Here is a 23211-nt window from a genome sequence, read left to right as displayed (position 1 = left end):
TCTATTTTTAGGTTTTTGAGTAACCTCTATACTGTTTTCTGTAGTGGCTGCGCCAATTTACATTCCCACCAGCAGTGTTCAAGGGTTCCCTTTTCTCCACATCCTCTCCAACATTTATTATTTGTAGACGTTTTGCTGTTAGCCATTCTGACAGGTGTGAGGTGAGACCTCATTGTGGTTTTGATTTGCATTTCTCTAATAATTAGTGATGTTGAGCATCTTTTCACGTGCCTGTTAGCCATCTGTATGTCTTCTTTGAAAAAAGTCTATTCAGGTTTTCTGCCCATTTTAAAATCGGATGTTTTTGGTTACTGAGTTGTATGCGCTGTTTATACTGGGTTGGCCAAAAGGTTCATTCGGGTTTTTCCGTATTGGGTTGGCCAAAAAGTTGGTTCGGGATTTTCCGTAAGATCTTACTGAAAAACCCAAACGAACTTTTTGGCCAACTCAGCATTTTGGATATTCACCCATTATGGGTCATATGATTTGCTAATATCTTCTCCCAGTCAGTAGGTTGTTTTTTCATTTCGTTGATGGTTTCCTTTGCTGTGCAAAAGCTGAGTGAAGTAACTTTTGTATTACTGACATCTTTTAATTCAGCAGATAAACTTTAATCTCATAATAAGTACTTCCTTTTCAGACAGAAAAGATCATTCTAAATGGGTTTACCTTGTTTGGCATCTATTAAATGTTGATTTAACATTCTTAATTGCAATTATGCATTGGTTTGCTTGGTATCTTTTTAAAGTTCTTTGATTAAGGGTCAGCACAGTGTGGTCTTTCACATACCAAGGCCATTGAGTCCTATTAGAAGGGTAAGTTGTATAGTGAAGTGTTTCACTGTGTGCAAATCTCAGCTGTGTTTTAGTTAAGTAAAAGCACATTGGCTTTGATCACCACTCGATCAATTACTTATAAGGTAAAAGGGATGGCTAAACAATGGGTGCATGCTTAGAATTCCAAATGTAGCTCTGGGAGTAAAAGGGAAGAAGAAAATTGTTTCTTGATAATCACAAATAATAATGTTGCCTTTAAAATATTCTAAAATGGTTTCGTCATAGAGATGTTAATGGTTCACTAAGTCCTGGCCACGCAAAGTGTGGTCTTCAGACCAGAGCACCAGAATCATCTGGGAGCTTGTTAGGAATGCAGAATCAGGTCTTGCCCCAAACCTATTGAATCAGAATCTGCAGTTGAGCAAGATCCCCAAGATGATTTGTGTGCACATTAAAGCTTTTTATTGGCAAAACGTTTCTGTCTGGTTTGTGGAACTAGAGTGCTGTGGAAGTGAGCTTTGCGAGTTCTGGCCCAGTCACTGAGGTCTTATAACCTCCATGTATTATTTTCCTTTTGCCCATCATTCCTGCCAAATCAGATGTTATCTGCCGCCTACTAAAGAGAACTACAAAGACTTTGTTATTTCAGCAGCAGAGGAGACGGAGTGCTGCGTGTGTATGTGTCAAAGATAATAAAGTCCCTTCAGAAGGGAATTTGTGGAGCAAGGCACTGTAGTTGGAGAGCCTTTATTTTGGCCTTGAAGATAGAAAATTGTTAAGACGGGAGGGAGTCTTTAACATACTTTTTTTTTTTTTTTTTTGCGGTACGCGGGCCTCTCACTGTTGTGGCCTCTCCCGTTGCGGAGCACAGGCTCCGGACGCACAGGCTCAGCGACCATGGCTCACGGGCCCAGCCGCCCCGCGGCATGTGGGATCCTCCCGGACCGGGGCACGAACCCGCGTCCCCTGCATCGGCAGGCGGACTCTCAACCACTGCGCCACCAGGGAAGCCCTTTAACATACTTTTAAAACAGAACTCACCTTTAAGAAAAAATATAGAATCATGTGGTACGTGTACACACACACATGGTACGTACGTACACACACACACACACACACACACACAACACACCCTCCCTCCCTTTGTCCCAAGGCCTAGCATTCCCTCAGAGCATCAACACCAGTTTTCAGGCCTTTCTGTCCTCCACCATCACATTCCTCAGGGAAGGGGGAGCAGATTTTCACAACTGTGATGCCTGTTACAACATTAAATGTGACATTGTATGGAGTTAGCTACATATCCCATTTATTCTTAGACTGTGTGGAGAATCAATTTTTTTTTTTTTTTTTTTTTTTGCTTACCATGAATTAAAAATAAAGAAGAATGCCATCTTGTGGGCATCTCTTGTTACTACCACAACTGCATCAGATCTTGGTGGAAGTCCATCAACCCCAGAGAACCGTTCTGCCATGTACACGTCTATATGTAATGTATCATCAGCTGGGGGCAACTGATCAAGGACCTCTCTTCAGTTCTTTTACTTACAATGAATCATTCTATGGGCTTTTGTTTTCATAAATGACTAATAACCTATAAAGTGAATCATGGAGGAGTACTAACGTTGGCATTTATGACAAAAAATGGCACATTATCAGTTCCCTTACATACTCTAATTCCATTTTGTATAAGAAGTTTGACGGATAAGCCCCACAGTACATGAGCCCACATGGAATAGGAATTCTGGAAACTTCTGGGCAGGATGTTTGTATTCAAAGTTGTATTGAGTTTGGTCGTGGTTTTCAATGGCTGCTAGTCTTGTTTTAAAGAATTTGGTTGGCATTTACTTCTCATTGTGAGGAGAGAATGAGGACAGACCACTCAGTAGCAGGAGAGAAGTTTCAGGAGCAGCTCAGGAATCACTGAGCTAGAAGACTGTGGGCCACAGGCCTCCACAGGGAATTGGATGCCAGGATGCTCTTTGGCAAGACGGGGCCAAGGAGGATGGGTCATGCTAGTTAGTATAGCTGGGAGACTCCCTTCTAATCCTGGGTTTGCTGCTTTTTACCAGGAGACCTTGGGCAAATCCCTACACCTCATTGGGCTTTGTTTTTTTTTAATCTGTAAAGTGACAAATTTGCAATTTATGATCTCCAGGCTCCTTTCAAGACCTAAAATTTGATGTATGAAAGAGAGGGTCTCATTTCTCAATCCTTCTTAACACAGGTTTCCTGGTCAAAGGCAAGATTTATCATAAAGATCCTTATTTTCAGTGAAACTTCTAGGTAGAACATTCTGAAGCCATAGAAATGGTTTATATTTTACATAGTTAACACATTATGGAAATACTTGAATGTAATCACTCCCTTCACTATTTTTTCTCTCATTTTGAATTCCTGCAGCTCTACTGGAGTGGGTATCACAAAAAAGCTACACTTACTTCCACTCAAAGAATGAGGCAGCTGGGCCCCTGGTCCACTGGGGATATATATTTTCCTTGTAGATGGGTGCAGTCAACATTACAGCATTTTAAGACATCTCAGGCCGTGTTGGGTGACATTATCCACCCGGCCTGCAGCTGCTATGTCCACCTCATGCTGTCAGTATCTGCCAGGGGTGCTGATGCTAGGGAAAGAAACCATCCCTTCCATGGTCAGCTGAAGGACATTTGGGGATGGGTGCCATTTCATGTAGAAGAGATTCTCTGTTCCCAAATCACTAGGAACATTGTGTTTAATTGGTGCATGTGTGTGTTAAGAGATCTTGTACATTTAAGAATTCTCATACTTTCCTGTTCACGCGAGTGAATGCATTGTAAGTTGTTTTTGGAGAAGAGGAGAAGATCCAAAACCCAACAGAATATTAGAAAGTTCACCCCCAACTTGCAGCTTTTTTTTTTTTTTTTTTTTTTGCGGTACGCAGGCCTCTCCCTGTTGTGGCCTCTCCCTTTGCGGAGCACAGGCTCCGGACGCGCAGGCACAGCGGCCGAGGCTCACGGGCCCAGCCGCTTCGCGGCATGTGGGATCTTCCCGGACCGGGGCACGAACCCGTGTGGCCTGCATCGGCAGGCGGACTCTCAACCACTGCGCCACCAGGGAAGCCCTTGCAGCTTATTTTTGTCAGAATTATGCTACTGTGGATTGTTGAACTTGTTCTTTAGAAAAATGCGGAACAGAAATTGTGTTGATGACGTTTGGCCACAAGAGGGCGGTCTAACAAAACACCGCAGCTCAAAAATCGACATCTGCTTCCTCCAACATTTACCTGCTACAATTTCTGCCTGGTCTTATGACATAAAGCTCAGTGTCACAAATATTGTTTCAAACTTCATGAAAGGAGATTATTTATTTTTAAAGAATGTTGGGAACCTGGGAAGTGAATCCTAAGCACAAGTTCAACTGCTTGTAGCTGGAGGTGCTTTATAATTCCTCCATCAATTTCCAAAAAAAGGCGGAGTTTAAAAACCTTTGCTTTCTTTAACAGACCAAACAATACAAACTTAAAACACTTTAGGGACATTTGCATTTCCAAAGTAGAGCTTTTATGGATTATCTTCCTAAGAATTCTAACTCTAGATATATGATGAAAAAACAAAACAAAACAAACAACTCATTCTCTAAGCTAAATACAACTGTTAGAGAAAAATGCTGTGTTATCTCTTCCAGCATACAGATACTTGAAAAAGAAAGTGGGGGAAAGGCTATGTGATAATCTCTGAAGTAAATTAAAGCACCCGGACTGTGTTTCCCTAGAAGGATTATTATTCAGATAATACTTGAGGGGGTAATTGCCAAAAATGAATATCCTTTAAACAATCTTTACCGATAGTAAAATAATTAGAAAAATTTATGTGCATCTCTGCTATTATTAATGTGGCTTTGCTTAAAGGAGATTCAGTTGGTTATGCATGGATATTACAAGAATCTCCCTCCCCCGCTTCTCAGATGACATGTTTATACTCAGGCAGCACTTCTAAATGTTTAATAGAGACGAAGAGATTCCATTTAATTAGGCAGAATGACTTGTTTATGTGCAGGTTATATATTTACGAGTTCTAATGAAGAACGGAAAATATCTATTGAACAGCCTTTGAAGTTTCACTGGTTTAAGGATAATTGTAAACCCAGCTCAGTGGAAATAGCATCTCAGTCAATCAAATGGTTGGAGAGTCAAGCATACAGAGTTAAATCTAGGTAAAATAACTGCACAAATCGAGTGTCGATCAGTGTTCAAAGGATTTTTTTCCTCTCCCAAATCAAAGCTCTTCCATCTTACACTTGACTGGAATATTGAAACTGGGTTATAGGAAAAAATGGTGAAGAAGTAACAAGATTTTTTTTCTTTCTTAAAAAATATCCCTACGATTTATATAAAACCTTTTGCCTTTTTCAGTTTTTACTTCCTGTATTCTGTGCGGCCTATTTTACTTGCGAACTAGGTAAGATAAACATGTTACTGTCAAAAGCATTTTTTTCACATTCATAAATCCTTTCCGAAAATGAGAAGTTAATTTTTTCTTAATCTCTGACCTAAGGTAAAAATCCCAAATATTTGTGTGCCTCAGATGTGCCGCAAAAAGGCCACCTGAATTAATGAGGTTTCTTGAATTGGTGTATAGAAATGAATTACAAAGCTTAAGAAGTCGAAGAGATTTCTTATGATGTTTAAAGCAGTATTAATGATCGCATGGAATGAGATATCAAGCTTTGTGTTATTACTATAGGATTAGCTTTTAGTTCCTGAAAGCTGTTCTATTTATGGGTATATAGGATGGAATTAAACTTTGAAAAGGTTAATTTTTTTTAAAAAAAGTGTTCTGTAGAAGGTTTATTTCCTGTCACCTTTTATTAAGTTCCTCTTTGAATTGTAGTTGCAATCTGCATTTGGAGTGGGTCCAGGAAGCTTGCATAATAATCTAATCCCTGGCAGAGCCTCTCTTAGGGGAGGGAGTGGGGTAAATGAAATGCTACTTACAGGTTCCTGACAATATATTCATCTTGATATGATTGCAGCTGAAGGCTTGTAGCAAGGCGACTCCTAGGACTTGCGTTTGCTCTCTTTAGGGTATGTTATAATTTCAGTGTGGAAAACAAAACCCCAGCGTACAAGAGAAAGAAAAACATCCCTAATCGAAAAATAGTACCTGAAATATATATATATATATATATATACATATATATACACACACACACACTGAGCATTTACTCCATCCCAAGTACTTTACTAAGATTTTTAAAAAAAATATTGGAGTATATTTGATTTACAGTGTTATGTTAGTTTCAGGTGTACAACAAAGGGATTTAGTTATACATATACATATATTTATTCTTTTCTGGATTCTTGAAAAATATTTGTTGAGAGCAAGACATTTGTCTTGTTGCAGGGAGAATGGAGAGTAGAGAATAAAAGACTAAAGAAGATGGGAAAAGAAACCATTGCCCTTTGCTTTTAGCTCACGACCATAGTGAAGGCTCTCAAACATTTTAGCAGTTAATGGCACGTCCGTTTTCTTTCTTCTGTGTACTTGTCTGATTTATTTTCATAAGAAAACTCTGCTCCTCTTGTCTGGAGCCAGCATTATGTGGCTGAAATCTTGGATGCTGTGGGTTGAAGATCAAACAGGGCCTAATCAGGTGCGATTTGTTTTCTTATTGATCTTTTTATTGCTTGGGTCCCGCTGACAAGCTGCGAAACGATGGGGAGGAATTAGGGCTGCAGCTCTTCAGAGAAATGTGTCCTGGCTGGAGCCCCACCTGAACACGGGCGAGCAAAAGATGGCAGGCAGCTCCCGAGGAGGGGCTTAGGGCCTGCAGAGTGGAAGTGGGTTATGCCGGCAGCATAAACGTTAAAAGCGGAAGATGCTAGCTGATGTATTTGTGTTTATTGTCTGTTCGGTTCTGGTAGGTTGGCTGATGCCCTTTAGAGTTGACCATCCTACCTAATTCAGGCCTAACTTAAGCAACAAAAGTCTCCCGATTTGGTGGGAGACACTGGGAAGGACAGGCTACCATCCCCATAAGAGAAAAGCAAAGGACGTGGGTACTTTTTAAGAAAAGTTCACGTAGGAGTCAGATACTTAGGAGCTGTTTAAAGGAAGCTAAAGGAAATGAAAGTGAGAAAAAGAATTTCATGAACATGTTAAACTTCCTGCCAGTAAATGCGAAGAGGCAGGGGGAGAGTGCACTGTGACTAAAAAGAAATCTTTCTGGTTCACTCTTTCCAAAAACAGAGAATTGAAGGAGACAGCGGTTCATGGTCTTATTCGATAACTTGATTGAACTGGGGAGCATGACAGTCTGTCTTCTCCGAGGGTGGAGAATACATGTTTCATGTCCCTGCAGAACAAGAACGACAGCATTTTCCTATTATTGGCAAAAAAGAAAATATGTCTGTAGATCCGACATCGTTGTAGACGACTGCTCCCGCCAGCACGGGCGCTGAGGATCACATTCTGCCTCCGCCCACCTTTTAGTGTCGCAGAAAAGCAAGAGGGAAAACAGAACAGAAGGGAGTAGCCATTACAAGTGAAATCTTATGGAGACGCTGGACTCCCTTTGCCCAGAGCTGACTTCTGAGGCTCTTTGGCAAGGTATTTACAGATGCAATCTCTCTCTCAGTCTCCTCCCTCATTCCACTCTTTGTTCCTTTAATGGGCGAATGAGCCATAGGTTCTTGTTAAATCTATTCCTTTTGGGAAGAGAAAATGATGTACATCCTTATGACTGGGAACTCCCAGGAGAGAGGTAGTTGGAGGAGAGTGTCCCCTTTCAGGGATGCTTTTTCCTTGGGCCGCGGCTGTCACCAGCTGCTGCAATGTCACCCCCTCTATTGCCCTCATTCCGAGTGTGGTCCTGTGGGGTGAAGGGAAGAAGATATTCAAAATAGTCCTAGGATGTGCCTAGTGATGTTTGCGCACGGAGACCTCCCCTCACTATTGGAGATGGGAAGGAACTTAGCGGCCAGATACTCCATGCTTTTCCTTTCACAGATGGGTAAACTGAAGCCCTTTGAAGCTTAGTGAATTGTTTAAGACAATGCAAGGAGTGAGTGGTAGAATAATTTCAGGCCTATTTCAGGTAGAATAATTTCAGGGCACTTTTGAGGAGGAAGCTGCTGGGGAGATGGGTGTATCTTTTAGGGACCTGGAGGGGCCTTGAGATAAGAGAGTGTGCTCTTCGCTCCTCAAAGAGTAGTTCATGGACCAGCAGCATGGCATCACCTGGAGCTTGTTAGACCTCAGTCTCTACCCCAGACCTACTGACTTGGAATCTGCCTTGCAACAAGATCCCCAGGTGACTTCTATGCATAGCAGAGTTCCAGAAGCACTGAGGCCCCAAACCCAAACTTGGATGACCGGCAGCTTATGGCTGCCTAATTTCAGCAAATGTCATAACTATTGATACCTCTGAAAAAGATGCTCTCGTAAGCAACATTTTTAGCTAAGGTGGGTACGTTAAAACTTAAAAATATGAAATGCAGAGAGTAAGAAGAGTGATGCTATCAAATGAGGGTGAAGACATGGGGAAATGGTGGCTTTTAATGGTACAACTTTTCTGGAGGGCAATTTGGTAATAGGTATCAATGTCTTAAAAATATGCTTACCTTTTTAAAATTTTTTATTTTTTATTGAAGTAGAGTTGATTTACAATGTTGTGTTAATTTCTGCTGTACAGCAAAGTGACGCAGTTATACATACATACATTCTTTTTCGTATTCTTTTCCACTATGGTTTTATCACAATATTGAATATAGTTCCTTGTGCTATACAGTAGGATCTTATTGTCCATCCATTCTATATATAATAGTCTGCATCTGCTAAGCCCAAACTCCCACTCCATCCCTCCCCCAGTCCCCTTCCCCCTTGGCAACCACAAGTCTGTTCTCTATGTCCGTGAGTCTGTTTTTGCTTCGTAGATAGGTTCATTTGTGTCATATTGAAAAATATGCTTCCTTTTGGTCCAAGAATTCAACTCCCTAGGAAGTTATTCTGGAGAAATAATTTGGCTAGTTTGAAAGGACGTGTGAACAAGAATGTTGTAATGTTTATTATAGCCAAAAAAAAAAAAAATTGGAAGTGGTCTATCCTCTACTATCAAACAGTAGAGCACAGTAAAAAAAAAAAAATTACGGAACCTATCGTGGAATTCTGTATAATCACTTATGATAAGTTAGAGGAGCATTTCTACCCCAGAAATATGTTAATAGATGTTTGTCGAAAAGTGAAAAACCCAGGTTACCATACTCTGTATAAAATGATTTCATATCTTGTTCAGATACATATTTTACAACCCAGAACGCCATCCATCTAAATGTTAACAGTAGTTATTCCAGACAGTAAGATTATAGTTTATATTCTTCTTTTTGCTTATCTTTATTTCATGGTTCTTTTACAGTTGATGTGTATTAATTAGCTAACCAAAGGTGGTAATACAGCCATTTTGGAAGAGCATTTAAAAAAATTCACATCTTAAATATTTTACTTCCCAGGCCAAATTCCTAACAGGAAAAACATTTTGACATCTTTGTGTGACTTTTTCCACTATACTGACATTATATTAAAATTATCTATTAAACATCTTCCTCCTCCAAGACTGTGAAGGCCTTGATGACAAGGACTGAGTCTCTGGCATTTGTATGTCTAGGGCCTAGCACGGAGTGTGGCGCATGGCATGTGGTAATAAGTGTTTTAAATGGATGGATGAAAGGGTGTTGAATGACAGTCTAAAGACTTTTCCTTCTTGGGTGTCTTACGGGACTGAAGTACTTAGCATGCAGGAATTGATTGCGGTGCATATGGATAATGTGCGAGATGAGGTAACTGAGGAGGGCTAAGTTCTGTTTGACCTATTGGTTTAGCTGCCATCTCTACTTTGGTAATAAACTGCCCTGTGAGATGTGGACCAGGGCTGAACGTGTCAGGAGGTCAGGCCATAGAGGTCTCTAAAGACTCAGAGGAAGTGTGCTTCCTGGGACCTACCTGCCATCTCCCATGGGGTGACAGCTCCCCTGGTGGCTGTAGGGGGATCCTAGGTGAGGACTGGTAGGTTCAAGTGCGAGTCCATGGGCAGTGGAAAGTGCACCTGTGGGTCCCAGTTTGTATTTTATTTTAGTTGTGACTTTGGATCTTGTCTCATTAGGAGACAGAGTTTGGAGAAGCTTGAATGGTTGCTGACGAGAACTCAGTTGGCTTCAGCATTATGCTAAGAAGCGTTTGCATACATTCCCCCGCCTAATCCCACTGCTTCCTTATGATGTGGGTACCCATTTTATAGAGCAGAAGACTGAAACTGAGAAAGGTTAAGCTACTTGCTCCAAATTAAAACATGAAGAGGTGGAGCTGGAATCCAGACAGGAGGGCCTGGACCCAGAGCCCAGGCCCTCCTGCCAAGCTATAAAGAAGTTAGGGGGATGCTCTCAGGGTTCCCCCCGACCTCTAGCACGTTTCCCTGTGTCTGGTCCAGTGGAGAAGTCCCTGGGCCTTCCTGAATTTCCCCAATTCTCCTTGTGAAAGAGATCCTATTTAAGAATGGGCCTCTATGTTCCGTGGTCACGTATTTTTTTCTTGCTCTTGGCTCTAAGTGAAGTCACCAGAAAATGCATTTTATAGTTAAAGAAGTTAATGGAATAAAAATTATTTTAAATCAAGTAATTTATATTATTTAGAAATAGTCATAAGGTTCAAGAAAGTGGTTTGCATACTTAAAGGTGAACCTTAACTTTAACTATGAATTAATTTTAATTGATAAAGTTCTGAGAAAATTCATGGAAGATTCACTGACTGTATCTGAACATAGGTTTGTTTCTTGGGATATCCCAGTTTCTGTATTTGGAAATGTTAACAGTATTAAAAAAAATAAAAATAAGTTCTGATCTACACAGTTGGGGCAATGTTACTGAAGTTGAATGGTATAGTCATGAAATATGAATATTTGTTTACAAATCTTTTTGGCTGGTTTACATTTGGAATTTGCATAGTAATACAAAAGGATTTGAAAACATCTGGGGAAGGGTCATGATTTGGTCTAAATTATATATCCAAGAGGTTTCAAAATCATAAAATGATAAAACTACTCTGGGCTTTTCTTAGTTCCCATCCCCCATGGGTTATATCTTAATTGTACGGTTTTTGGCTTATATTTTACTTGTGTGATTATTTTTTTGGTGTTTGTCTCTGCTGCTAGCCTGTGAGCTTCATGAGAGCCACATCTGTTTTGCTTTTCATTGTATATACTTAGCACATAGTAGCACATCATGTAACAGTTACAGCAGCAGCAACAATGAATAAGAAGGAGAACTAATACTTGTTGAGCCCTTGCTATGTGTCAGGTCTTGTTCTAAGTGCTTGGTACTAACTCATGTAATGGAACTTCGGACACAGTGGTTAAGTGATTTTTATATAAACGAAAAGTAAATTTTGAGTTTAGTGTTGGGGAGGTTTTGGAGACTTTATTACAGTGAGAACTGGAAGATATTGGACTCAGAGTGATTCAGAGGGACTTCCCTGGTGGCGCAGTGGTTGAGAATCCTCCTGCCAATGGCAGGGGACACGGGTTTGAGCCCTGGTCCAGGAAGATCCCACATGCCACGCAGAACAACTAAGCCTGTGCGCCACAACTACTGAGCCTGAGCTCTAGAGCCTGCGAGCCACAACTACTGAAGCCTGTGCGCCTAGAGCCCGTGCTCCGCAACAAGAGAAGCCACCACAATGAGAAGCCCGAGATTTTCTTTCTTATATCTGACAAATATTTAATTTTTCATGTTTTCACATTCTTTTTTATTTGTTGGCTTCCAGAGCAGATGTTTAAGAAACAAGAGTAAAGGCTAGACACTAATTAAAGAAATAGGATGGCAGTACCATTGACATTTAATTTTAATGGCTACGTCTTTGACTGGCAGCTCTGAACTCCGATGGTGGGAGGAGAAGATTGTCTTTCTAGAAAGTTTCGGGCTGATGTCTTTGTTGCTGCTGCAGTAACCTCCACTTAATTTATTGTCTTTAGGGCAAAAATTGATGAGAAGATAACCTTTGTAAGGTTTTTATGTTTTGTTGGCTATAAAAGATAAAATATGGAGTAAAAGGAAGTAAAATAGTATTTTGTTAGGTTGGAGGATGGATTTATGCTTTAACTAACTGATAGAATAATCAGAGGGTCATGAAGATCGGAGTCTCTGCCTCCTATCTCTTCTCTTTTTATGTGTGCATTCAACAAGCTTCTCTTTGTGGCTGTCGGGCCCATAGGAGCTCACCCAAACACCAGGCCCCTTTGTCCCAGGGCATTAACTCAGCTGTTTAGATCAAGAGTATCACGGAGGCTTCTGTTGCAGACATTAAGCAATTGGGATAAGTCTAAATGAATCAGGTACTTGACATGTGCAGATGGGATGTTTGTTCACTAGGGACTCCGGGCTGCATTGTGTCTTGAATGAACAGACAAAAGCAAAGTGTGTGAGTTAAATTGAATTTTGTGGGAAACACACAGAGAGATCTGGATCTTCAGGAATTGCTGGTGATTGTTTGTGGTGTGTGGGAGGAAGATGCTGGGAAGGCCCGACCCCCGACCAATTCCCCCAACACACCCTCCCCAGCCAAAAAAAAAAAAAGATTGGAAAGATAATAAACATATTTCCAAGTGATAAAGTGATTAAACTTGATCATCTAGGCCAGTGGTTCTGAAACTTTAGCCCATGCATCAGAATCAGCTGCAGGACTTATTAAAACCCAGATTGCTGGGCCCACACCCAGAGCTTGATTCAGTAGGTCTAGGGTGGGGCCTGAGAATTTGCATCTCTAATAATGTCCCAGGTGATGCTGATACTGCTTGGCTGGGAACCATGCTTTAAGAACCACTGCTTCAAGCACTTAGCTGTCCATGGCGTGGCCAGATGGATGTGCCTCAGGGCACGTAAGTGTCCAGGAAGACAACTCTCCTCAGAAGGGTATGGCTGGGTGAGTCTACAGGGGTGTGTGTGTTTCATGTACAAGCGAGCCAGGACCTGTCCTGAGGATAAGTAACCACTTTAATCTTTAGAGCTTTCAATCTGTCGTTGGGCTAAGGAATAAAACAGCCATGAATATCTTTCCTTGAGTGTCCTGTTTTTTATGTAGGATTTGCTTCCCAAGTAATATACTTGCTTGGAGCCCCCTGAGGGTGCTGGTCTGTTTTATTGCCGTGTCCTGGATGCTAAGCACGGTGTCGGGTACCAGGCCTGCCACATGATTTGCGGGACTTAGTGCAAAATGAAAATGCAGGGCTCCTTGTTCAAAAATGAAGAAATTGGGACTTCCCTGGCGGTCCAGTGGTTAAGACTCTGTGTTCCCAGTGCAGGGGGCCCGGGTTTGATGCCAGGTCAGGGAACTAGGTCCCACATGCCACAGCTAGAAGAGCCTGCATGCCGCAGTGAAGGCCCGGCACAGCCAAATAAAAATAAAATAAATATTTTTTTAAAAAATGAAGAAATTGAAGACGGTGACATCAGAGCCTTAGCCCCCATGTGAACCCTTCTAAGTGCAGGGCCCTGTGTGGCTTCTTGGGTCCCTCCACCTCTACCCTTCCCCCACGAAAGTGGGGCTGTTTATCACCTGGTAGGCACTTGACACGAGCAGGTGGTTTATTAGCTCTTTTTCTCCAAAGGATCATCGACTAAACGTTGATCAAGAAGGGATTTTGAAGGACCTCCTGGTTTGACTCCCTCTTTTTTCGGGGGGGGGGCGGTGGAGGCGTAGCCTTTGCCCCTGTTACCCACCCCTGCCAGCAGCTCTGTGACATAGGCATTATAAGCTCATTTGCATAAGGCTCAGCTGTGACTTGGCTATAGTGACTGGGACCAGTTTTCTGAAGTCTAGTGCCTGTTAAAAAAATTTTATTTTCCATTACCATATTTGCCTCTCAGAGAGGTTTACCTATTTGCTTGAAGACACACAGCTAGTGAGGGTTGAACAAGAATTTGAACCCAATCTTTTAAATCCTAGTTGGATGTTCCTTTTACTCCCCACGACTGAAGAAAGCAAGTTATGGGAAGTTCCTTGATTCTATTGATCAATACTTTTGAGCTCTGAAACTTCCGTAGTGGGCTGAGAAATCGCAACTCCTGGTCTGTTCCTGTCCCTGTGTGCTGTTTAGTTCTGAGAACAGATGGCTTTCAGGAGAGTCCTGCCCCTTAAGTTTTACTGCTACTGGCTTGGAAGACCTCCTCTGAGCTAATCCCCTACTCCCAGTGTCAGTGTTCTTCAGCGATGCTACCCAATTTTTTTTGTTTGTTTTATTTTTTTAAACAGCAGGTTCTTAATAGTCATCCACTTTATACACATCAGTGTATATACGTCAATCCCAATCTCCCAATTCATCACACCACCACCCACCCCCTGCTGCTTTCCCCCCTTGGTGTCCATACGTTTGTTCTCTACATCTGTGTCTCTATTTCTGCCCTGCAGACCGGTTCATCTGTACCGTTTTTCTGGGTTCCACATATATGCGTTAATATACGATATTTGTTTTTCTCTTTCTGACTTACTTCACTCTGTATGACAATCTCTAGGTCTATCCACGTCTCTGCAGATTGCACAATTTCATTCCTTTTTATGGCTAATGCTCCATTGTATAGATGTACCGCATCTTCTTTATCCATTCTTCTGTTGATGGACGTTTAGGTTGCTTCCAGCAGTGGATTTTTTTTTTTTTTTTTTACAACTTTATTGGAGTATAATTGCTTCACAATGGTGTATTAGTTTTTACTTTATAACAAAGTGAATCAGTTATACATATACATCTGTTTCCATATCCCTTCCCTCTTGCATCTCCCTCCCTCCCACCCTCCCTATCCCACCCCTCCAGGTGGTCACAAAGCACTGAGCTGATCTCTCTGTGCTATGTGGCTGCTTCCCACTAGCTATGTACCTTACGTTTGGTAGTGTATATATGTCCATGCCTCTCTCTTGCTTTGCCACAGCTTACCCTTCCCCCTCCCCATATCCTCAAGTCCATTCTCAAGTAGGTCTGTGTCTTTATTCCTGTTTTACTCCTAGGCTCTTCATGACATTTTTTTTTCTTAAATTCCATATATATGTGTTAACATACGGTATTTGTCTTTCTCTTTCTGACTTACTTCACTCTGTATGACAGACTCTAGGTCTATCCACCTCATTACAAATAGCTCAATTTCCTTTCTTTTTATGGCTGAGTAATATTCCCTTGTATATATGTGCCACATCTTTATCCATTCATCCGATGATGGACACTTAGGTTGTTTCCATCTCTGGGCTATTGTAAATAGAGCTGCAGTGAACATTTTGGTACATGTCTCTTTTTGAATTATGGTTTTCTCAGGGTATATGCCCAGTAGAGGGATTGCTGGGTCATATGCAAACCAGATTCTTAAAAATCAGAATGAAAAAAAAAATCCCTAGGGTCATTTAACTTAGGTATTACATATTTTGTTTTTTAACTGACAACAATATTTCCAAATATCTCTTGCTCCTATTTATCTGTCCACTTAACTTCAGACCTTACAGACATTCTTTACTGGAAAGAGGAATCAGGTTTTCTCTTCAGATTTGTGGGAATGTAATACTCCATTTCTCAGGATTCATAGAGACGGAACTTAACGTTCTTTATTTTAAAAGTTTTGATGATGGCTCTTTGAGTGTACCAACAAATCCAACATCTCTACCATCCCCTCCGACTTATGTTTCTACATCCTTGCTCTACTTGAACCCATCACACCTTCATGCCATTCTCTCCAGCAGTGGATATTTTAAAGCAGGCTTTTTTGCGGGGGGTGTGGAGTGGATAATGCTGTGGTGGTTTTTTTTGTAAAGAAGATAGAATTTATTAAAGGGAAGGGTTGCTGCCAGAACGGCGGGCTGACTTTCTGATAGGGAGAGTTGACCCCGAGCATGGGTTACTGGTCTGTTTTTATAGCCAGGGAACGAAGGAACTTGCGAGTCATCTGCTGATTGGGTGGGTAGGGTATGCATACGTCCAGTGTGCAGCGTTGGGGAAGAACAGGATGAACACCCTTCCTTTTATGGGACGGGACGGGAGCAGGGCAGGCTGCTCGGGAGGGTTCAGAGATGTAGTGGCTGCTGCGTGACAGAGTGATGAGTCCGGTGACTCTCTGTTCTGGCGACGTTGGCCCTTTGTGTTTATGTTGTTCTTTGTCCTTGGAGCACCACATTTCTCCCTCTCTTTAAATAAGCAAAGAAAACAACAATCCTCCTTTACCACTGCACAGGTCCCACCTTGGTTAGCTGTTAGTAAGTCTAAAGCTCTCCTATTCTGTAAAACCTCTCCTGCTAGAGAATTTATTTGTTCTTGTGGAGTGTTAATTGGAGCTGCTAGGTTGACAGGCTGTTGTGTGAGTTCAAGAGAGAGCTGTTGGGCAGTGAAAACAGAGTTTAAAAGTCCGGCTAAGCCTGTTCCTATCCCAGTGATAATCCTTTGGCCTTATTGGATACCCTGCTCATGTCTGTCTATCTGCCAAGCTCCCTCTCAGGCGTTCGGGAACCCTTTTCATAAGGAGAAGGGGCGACGATCTTTCTCTGGCTGCTTGCTGCTGGGTGGGGGCATTGTAGGGCCCTGGGTTCCCGGTGCCTGCTCTCTGTCAGGATATACCTGGGTGGGGAGGCGGGCTCCATGGACCGTGATGGCGGCTTGTTTAAGTGTTGTCCAGCTGTTGACTGGCCGCTACTCTTGTTGCATTACCATTTGGAGGTTTATTTGCTGTATTTTAGAAGAGACAGACTTAACAAGGAGGTTAAAAATACATGGCCCGAAGATCAGAAGTAGGAAGGCTGCTCTAGGACCTAGAAAAGGGGTTAGGCAAGAGAACCAGGACCAGATATTAGTCTTGAAATCCCACCAGTTGAATCCCCCTGAGGCTCCCTTCATATAAAACCTGTTAGCTCTTTCAATAATATTCCAAAGGTTAGTTTGAATTTTATTTTATTTTCTTTCTTTCTTTATTTTTTTTGTGTTATGTGGGGCTTTCACTGTTGTGGCCTCTCCCGTCGCGGAGCACAGGCTCCAGACGCGCAGGCTCAGCGGCCATGGATCACGGGCCCAGCCGCTCTGCGGCATCTTCCTGGACCGGGGCGCGAACCCGTGTCCCCTGCATCGGCAGGCAGACTCTGAACCACTGCGCCACCAGGGAAGCCCCATGAATTTTAATGCCATGTTTAAAAAAAAAAAATTAAACCTTGTAGGTGGCCATGTGTTCCGACATTGTGAGGAAATGAACGTGTGTGTGTGTCTGTAAGCAAGTGCGTAAAGCAGTCATGAACTTCATCCTTAGACTCTCCCTTCCTCCCCGCCTAGTCCCTCAACCTTCCTGCGTTTTGGATGAATTGAATCCATGGTTTTATGAGGTTCAGGAGAAATCATTTTGCTTAGATGCACTCCCTACAGCTTCTCATCCTCATGGTTTCTATTGGTTCCCAGTACTGAGAATAAATGCAAATGTTTATTTTCCAAGAACTTGGTATGTTTTTCTACACCCAAAACTATTTTTGGGCAGCTAAAATGTTAAGATAAATGTCAAGGAATGACATGAGATAGACACGTCTAATTCCTGCTGCTTTGTCCTCATGGTAATGGGGGATGGAGGCTCTGTGTCTTTGAGCCTTAGGTGTCATTTCAGCACCTGCTTGCTTGTCCCTTCAGATCTTCCTGTCCCCATGCAACAGCCGGTGCTGCAGCCCTCCTTCCTCTCCACTCATCCTCCCGCCAGAAAACAACCTGCAGGTCTAGGCAACCATTCAGAGCCCTTGAAATAGGGATGGGGTGCTTTAGATTTTCACAGAGTAATTTTTTTTGGAGGATGGGGTTGAGTGAATGAATAATAGGGGCATTGCTAATACTAAGTTGAGATTGCCCATCAAAACTTGACTCAAAGATTGTTCACTCCAAGTGCCTAAAGAATTGTCTACATTTTTGCATCCGTTAAAGACACATGAAATCAAAACCATAATTTGGTCTCTATAATTTGACAACTTCATGGAAAAAACCACATTGTTGGTACCCAGGGAGAACCCCACTTCCATTTTGGTACTGATGAGACTTGTGCCATCTCTGCTGTGATTTGCTTCTCCACCCTCTGGTTGACCCAGGCGATCAAGGATGACATCAGTACCTAAAACCAGAGCCATTGTAAGAACTTCACTATTGCTATGGGGTTCTGTCTCTCCCCTCACTGTATATAAAGAGACAAACCAGCCCTGCTTTCTCCTTTCATTTTCCTCTTCTCCACTCTGGGTGTAGGCAGTGAGCTTCCACACAACTCCGATGCTAACGGTCGTTAGGTGCTCACGTGGACTCCTCATCCCTCTCCTTTGACTTCCCCTCAAAGGAGGAAGCCCCTTCCCCACTAATACCCCTGGCCTTCCCTCTGACTTCCTTAACTTTCTTCTGAATTCCTGATCCAAACCAGATTCTTGAGACTCACCCTAGACCCATATGTCTTCCTCATCTCAACATCCAGCGTGCACTAAATGTTGTTGATGGCACCTCAAGTCTCTCTAGACTCCCTCCCTTCCTCGTTCCCACATTCCCTGCCCTGGTTTAAGCTGTTACATCCTGGTGAGGATGGCACTAGACTCCTGTGTGCCTTCCCTCTCTAGTCCTGCCCTGGACTGTCAGTCCTGTGCCAGGCTCCTAGAGTGAGCTGAGAATTGCTATGATGGATAAATTTCACTGCCTTTCAGAATTGAGTTGAAACTCCGCTTTTAGCAAAGAATAACATGTTTTTAAGAATGTTCCCTTGCATACCTCTCCAGCTATACCCACTGGCCTCTCAGCAGCAGCTGGGACACATTACTTAATTTCCCCCCAAGGTGGCATATTCGCTTAACTTTCTGGGCCTCTTCCTGCGCTCTCTCCCTAGGCTGTTTTAATATGCTCTGTCTGGATAACTATTCTCAGCTCAAAGGTCACCTCTTCCTCCCTGACTGAAGTCCTCCCTGACTGCTCAGGCAGACTTGACTCCTCCCTCCTTTTGACTTTATATAAAAACATCAAATCACTGGTGGCACTACATTATACCTAGTTTTTAACAGGTGCTGTGAGACAAGGAGCTCATCATACCATTAGGATTATTACAGTATTTTTTAACTTTCATCATAGCATATTTTAAACATGTTTTTATGAACTGTAGCATTCAAGGAGTGTTGTAAATGTATACCTGCAGTGTAAAGAACATCTACCACATAATCAGACACCCATGTGGCTGTCACCCAGGCCTTACACATAGGACTTGGACAGTCTCCAGAAACCCCCTGTGCATCCCTCTCTGGTCTCAGTCTGCCTCTGCCTGCCACCCCCAGTAAGTAACTAGTATCCTGAATTTTTTTTTTAATTTATTTATTCTTTTTTTTTTTTTTTTTTGGCTGTGTTGGGTCTTCATTGCTGTGCATGGGCTTTCTCTAGTTGAGGCAAGCAGTGGCTACTCTTCATGTGGTGCACGGGCTTCTCACTGTCTTGGCCTCTCTTGTTGCAGAGCACGGGCTCTAGAGCACAGGCTCAGTAGTTGTGGCGCAGGGGCTCAGCCACTCCGCAGCATGTGGGATCTTCCCAGGCCAGGGATTGAACCCATGTTCCCTGCACTGGCAGGCGGATTCTTAACCACTGCGCCACCAGGGAAGCCCCTAGTATCCTGAATTTGATGTTAATTAATAACTTGCTTTTCTTTGTAGTTAAAAAAAAAAAACAAACGCCACCTAAGCATGTATTCCTAGGCAATATATTATTTAATTGGCTCTCTTTTGGAACTTTATATAAATGGAATTGTTCAGTTTGTATCCATTTGTGACTTGCTTCTTTGATTATTATGCTTATGAGATCTATTCTGTTGATAAGTGTTGTCATGGTTCATTCATTTCGTCACGGTTGCATAAGTTCCATTTTATGAATACATTATATTTTATTTACTGAATCTATTATTGATGACTTGTTCATAATTTCAAAACCCAGAAAGAAGGCTCCTATGAACTTTCTTGCCCCTATCTTCTGGCACACATGCAGCTTTGGCAATAGGATATATGCAGCTGGCAGCAGGACATCTGGGTGGAATATACATGCAGTTGAACCTTTACTGGGTATTTCCAAACACTTGCCAAAGTGTACTAGGGACTGTATCTTTTTAATCTTGGTATCCCTGGTACTGAAGACAGTGAATGGCCAAATACAGTTGCTCAATATACCATTGATTGAAAGTAGAGCAGTAAAGTAGGTGTTCGGTCACAGCCCTTTTCTATGAATAGCTCTGAGAAATAAAGTCAAAGCAAGCACCTTTTCCACCCCGCCCTCAGCCTACAATGTGGGCCTGTTGGCTTGGTATAGAATGGTGTATTTTAATAATAATAGAGATAGGAGTGATATAATTGTAATGTCTTACACAACTTTAAAGAGGATTATTTAAAGGCCCATTTGGAATTATGGCTGTAGCATGCTGAACCTTCAGAGCAAAATTGGTCTCAACTACCCTTTTAAAATAATTTTACTCCATATTGCTGAGGGGCTAGATCTTGGGAGCTAACCTGCCTTAAAATGTGGGTTTTTCTTCAGTGCTTCTTCTGCAGCTTAGGGTATAAAGATCCTTGACAGAGGAGAGACTAATGCTTCTAGAATGGGTGTGAAAGACCACAAATTTACAGTGCTACACAGAGAAAGACATAGATGGGCTTTCTGTGTAACAAAATACTGCTTAGCCCTGTTAAAATGCAGGTCATAAATTTAGATAAAGCATGAATTTAATTGTGTTCCTTGAAATAAATACCTCTCTATAAAACAATATTTTAGGGACCCTTTCTCTTATCCAAGCGTTCTTTAAAAATTGGTTATTTTTTTAAAAAAACCTTCTAATTTAAAAATAATTTTGGATTTACAGAAGAGTCACAAAGACAGTGCAGGGCACACCTGTACACCTTTACTCAGCTTCTGCTGATGTTATCATCTTATATAACCATGGTATGCTTACCAAAACTAAGAAATTAACATTGGTGCAATACGGTACTACTGGCTAAATTACAGACTTTATTCTTTTTTTTAAATTAATTTTTATTGGAGTATAGTTGCTTTACAATGTTGTTAGTTTCTACTGTCAGCAAAATGAATCAGCTGTACATATACATATATCCCCTCTTTTTTGGATTTCCTTCTCATTTAGGTCACCACAGAGAAGTGAGTAGAGTTCCCTGTGCTATACAGTAGGTTCTCATTAGTTATCTATTTTATACATAGTATCAATAGTATATATATGTCAATCCCAATCTCCCAATTCCCCCCTCCCCGCTTCCCCCCCGCTTGGTATCCATACATTTGTTCTCTATGTCTGTGTCTCTCTTTTCTTCTTTGCAAATAAAATCATCTATACCATTTTTCTAGATTCCACAGATATGCGTTAATATACAATATTTGTTTTTCTCTTTCTGACTTACTTCACTTTGTATGACAGTCTCTAGGTCCATTGACATCTCTACAAATGACCCAATTTTGTTCCTTTTTATGGCTGAGTAATATTCCATTGTATATATGTACCACATCTTCTTTATCCACTCCTCTGTTGATGGACATTTAGGTTGCTTCCATGTCCTGGCTATTGTAAATAGTGCTGCAGTGGACACTGGGGTGCACGTGTCTTTTTTTTGCGGTACACGGGCCTCTCACTGTTGTTGCCTCTCCCGTTGCGGAGCACAGGCTCTGGACGTGCAGGCTCAGCGGCCACGGCTCACGGGCCCAGCCACTCCGTGGCATGTGGGATCTTCCTAGACCGGGGCACGAACCCATGTCCCCTGCATCGGCAGGCGGGCTCTCAACTACTGCGCCACCAGGGAAGACCCTCTTAGGATTCTTGCCTACATTTCTTGGAAAAACATTATGTGAGTTTCAGAAAATTATTCTTCTTTTTAAAATATGTTGGGTTATCTATTTCTTATACTATTTTCTGTCTAAACTAGAGGTTCCTAACATGAGGGGTCTGAATTCTTTACAGTCTGGGTTCTTATTTGCTAGTGACAGAAACTCACTCTGCTTCTTTTAAACCAAAAGGATCTATTAAAAGGATATTGGATAGGAACTGAGAATAGATTTGGAGCTGGCTATGCAGCCAGACACTGTCCTTCTACTGAGGCTGCAGAACGGATCAGTTGAAAGCACAGTGCTGCTGACACTCCAGCCAGATGGATCCTGGGCCATCCCTCGTTCTTTGGGTCATTAGCTTCCAATTCTGGGTCTTGGTTATGAGTATCTTATTAGCAAAGCTTTTACTACTCATGCACCATAGCTGTGTGGGAAGCTGTGAAAGTGACTGTCTCCTTCTGTGGTGGAGTGAGCTTTGACTAACCAGGTGTGAAGCTCCCCAAGCAGAGTAAGGAGGTTCAGATACTGGCAGGCAAAATTAATGACACATATTCACTACAGACCCTCATCTGTAAATTTCATCTGATTCTCAAATAAGTCAGTCATTTTTTAAAAAGAAACACTGCTTTAAATGCTCTATGATAAACATGTATTACATCATAGTAATGTAAGAAAACCATTAAAAACTTATTTCCCTAAACCATGAGTTGACGTTATTTATAGGGCTACTGTCAGTCTTTTCTTCTTTTGAGTATAGTGTGAATATCTTTGTGGCTTCTCTGGTATTTGTTTCAGTTTTTCTTTTTAGAAAAACTATATCTTTTCCTTTAAAAAGTTGGTATCCTAAATTTATTTTTCCTTCCTTTTCATTTAGAAATGCGCTTTGGGTTAAAAATCGTGATTGAATATAAACATTTACCCTTGCTCCCTCCTGACACCCCTCTGAAATGGCAATAAGACATAGGCTCAGAATAACAGAGAGAGTGGGAGTGGAGAGGTTAACAATAACATTTTGGAAACTAGAAAGCAGGAGGATGAGTAGTTAATTGACTTAGCAGATCTGACAACTCTGAAGCCTAAGTCAACGGTGGGGAAAACATTTACTCAACATTCCACAAACATTTATGGAGTATCTGCTGTATGCTAGGCCCTCTTCTTGGTCCTTTGGACCAAGGTCACTGTTCCTGTGGAGTTACCATCCTGACAGGAAAAGCCAAAAAGTCAACCAGATTTGTACCTCAAAACTTCCAGTGGGGGCTTCCCTGGTGGCGCAGTGGTTGAGAGTCCGCCTGCCGATGCAGGGGACGCGGGTTCGTGCCCCGGTCCGGGAAGATCCCACATGCCGCGGAGCGGCTGGGCCCGTGAGCCATGGCCACTGAGCCTGCGTGTCCAGAGCCTGTGCTCCGCAGCTGGAGAGGCCACAACAGTGAGAGGCCTGAGTACCGCAAAAAAAAAAAAAAAAAAAAAAAAACTTCCAGTGGGCTCAGGAGTTGGGGATACCAGATATCTCTGGAAGTGGCAGTTAATGTAGGGCTGAAACATGAGAATTGATCAAAAGTCTATTTGAGAAGCAATAAGAGCAATGCTG

This window comes from Hyperoodon ampullatus (genome assembly GCF_949752795.1).
Source record: "Hyperoodon ampullatus genome assembly, chromosome: 3".
In the NCBI taxonomy this organism is placed as follows: domain Eukaryota; kingdom Metazoa; phylum Chordata; class Mammalia; order Artiodactyla; family Ziphiidae; genus Hyperoodon; species Hyperoodon ampullatus.
The sequence above is the reverse complement of the archived record's forward strand: the minus strand, read 5'-3'. Positions refer to the sequence as shown.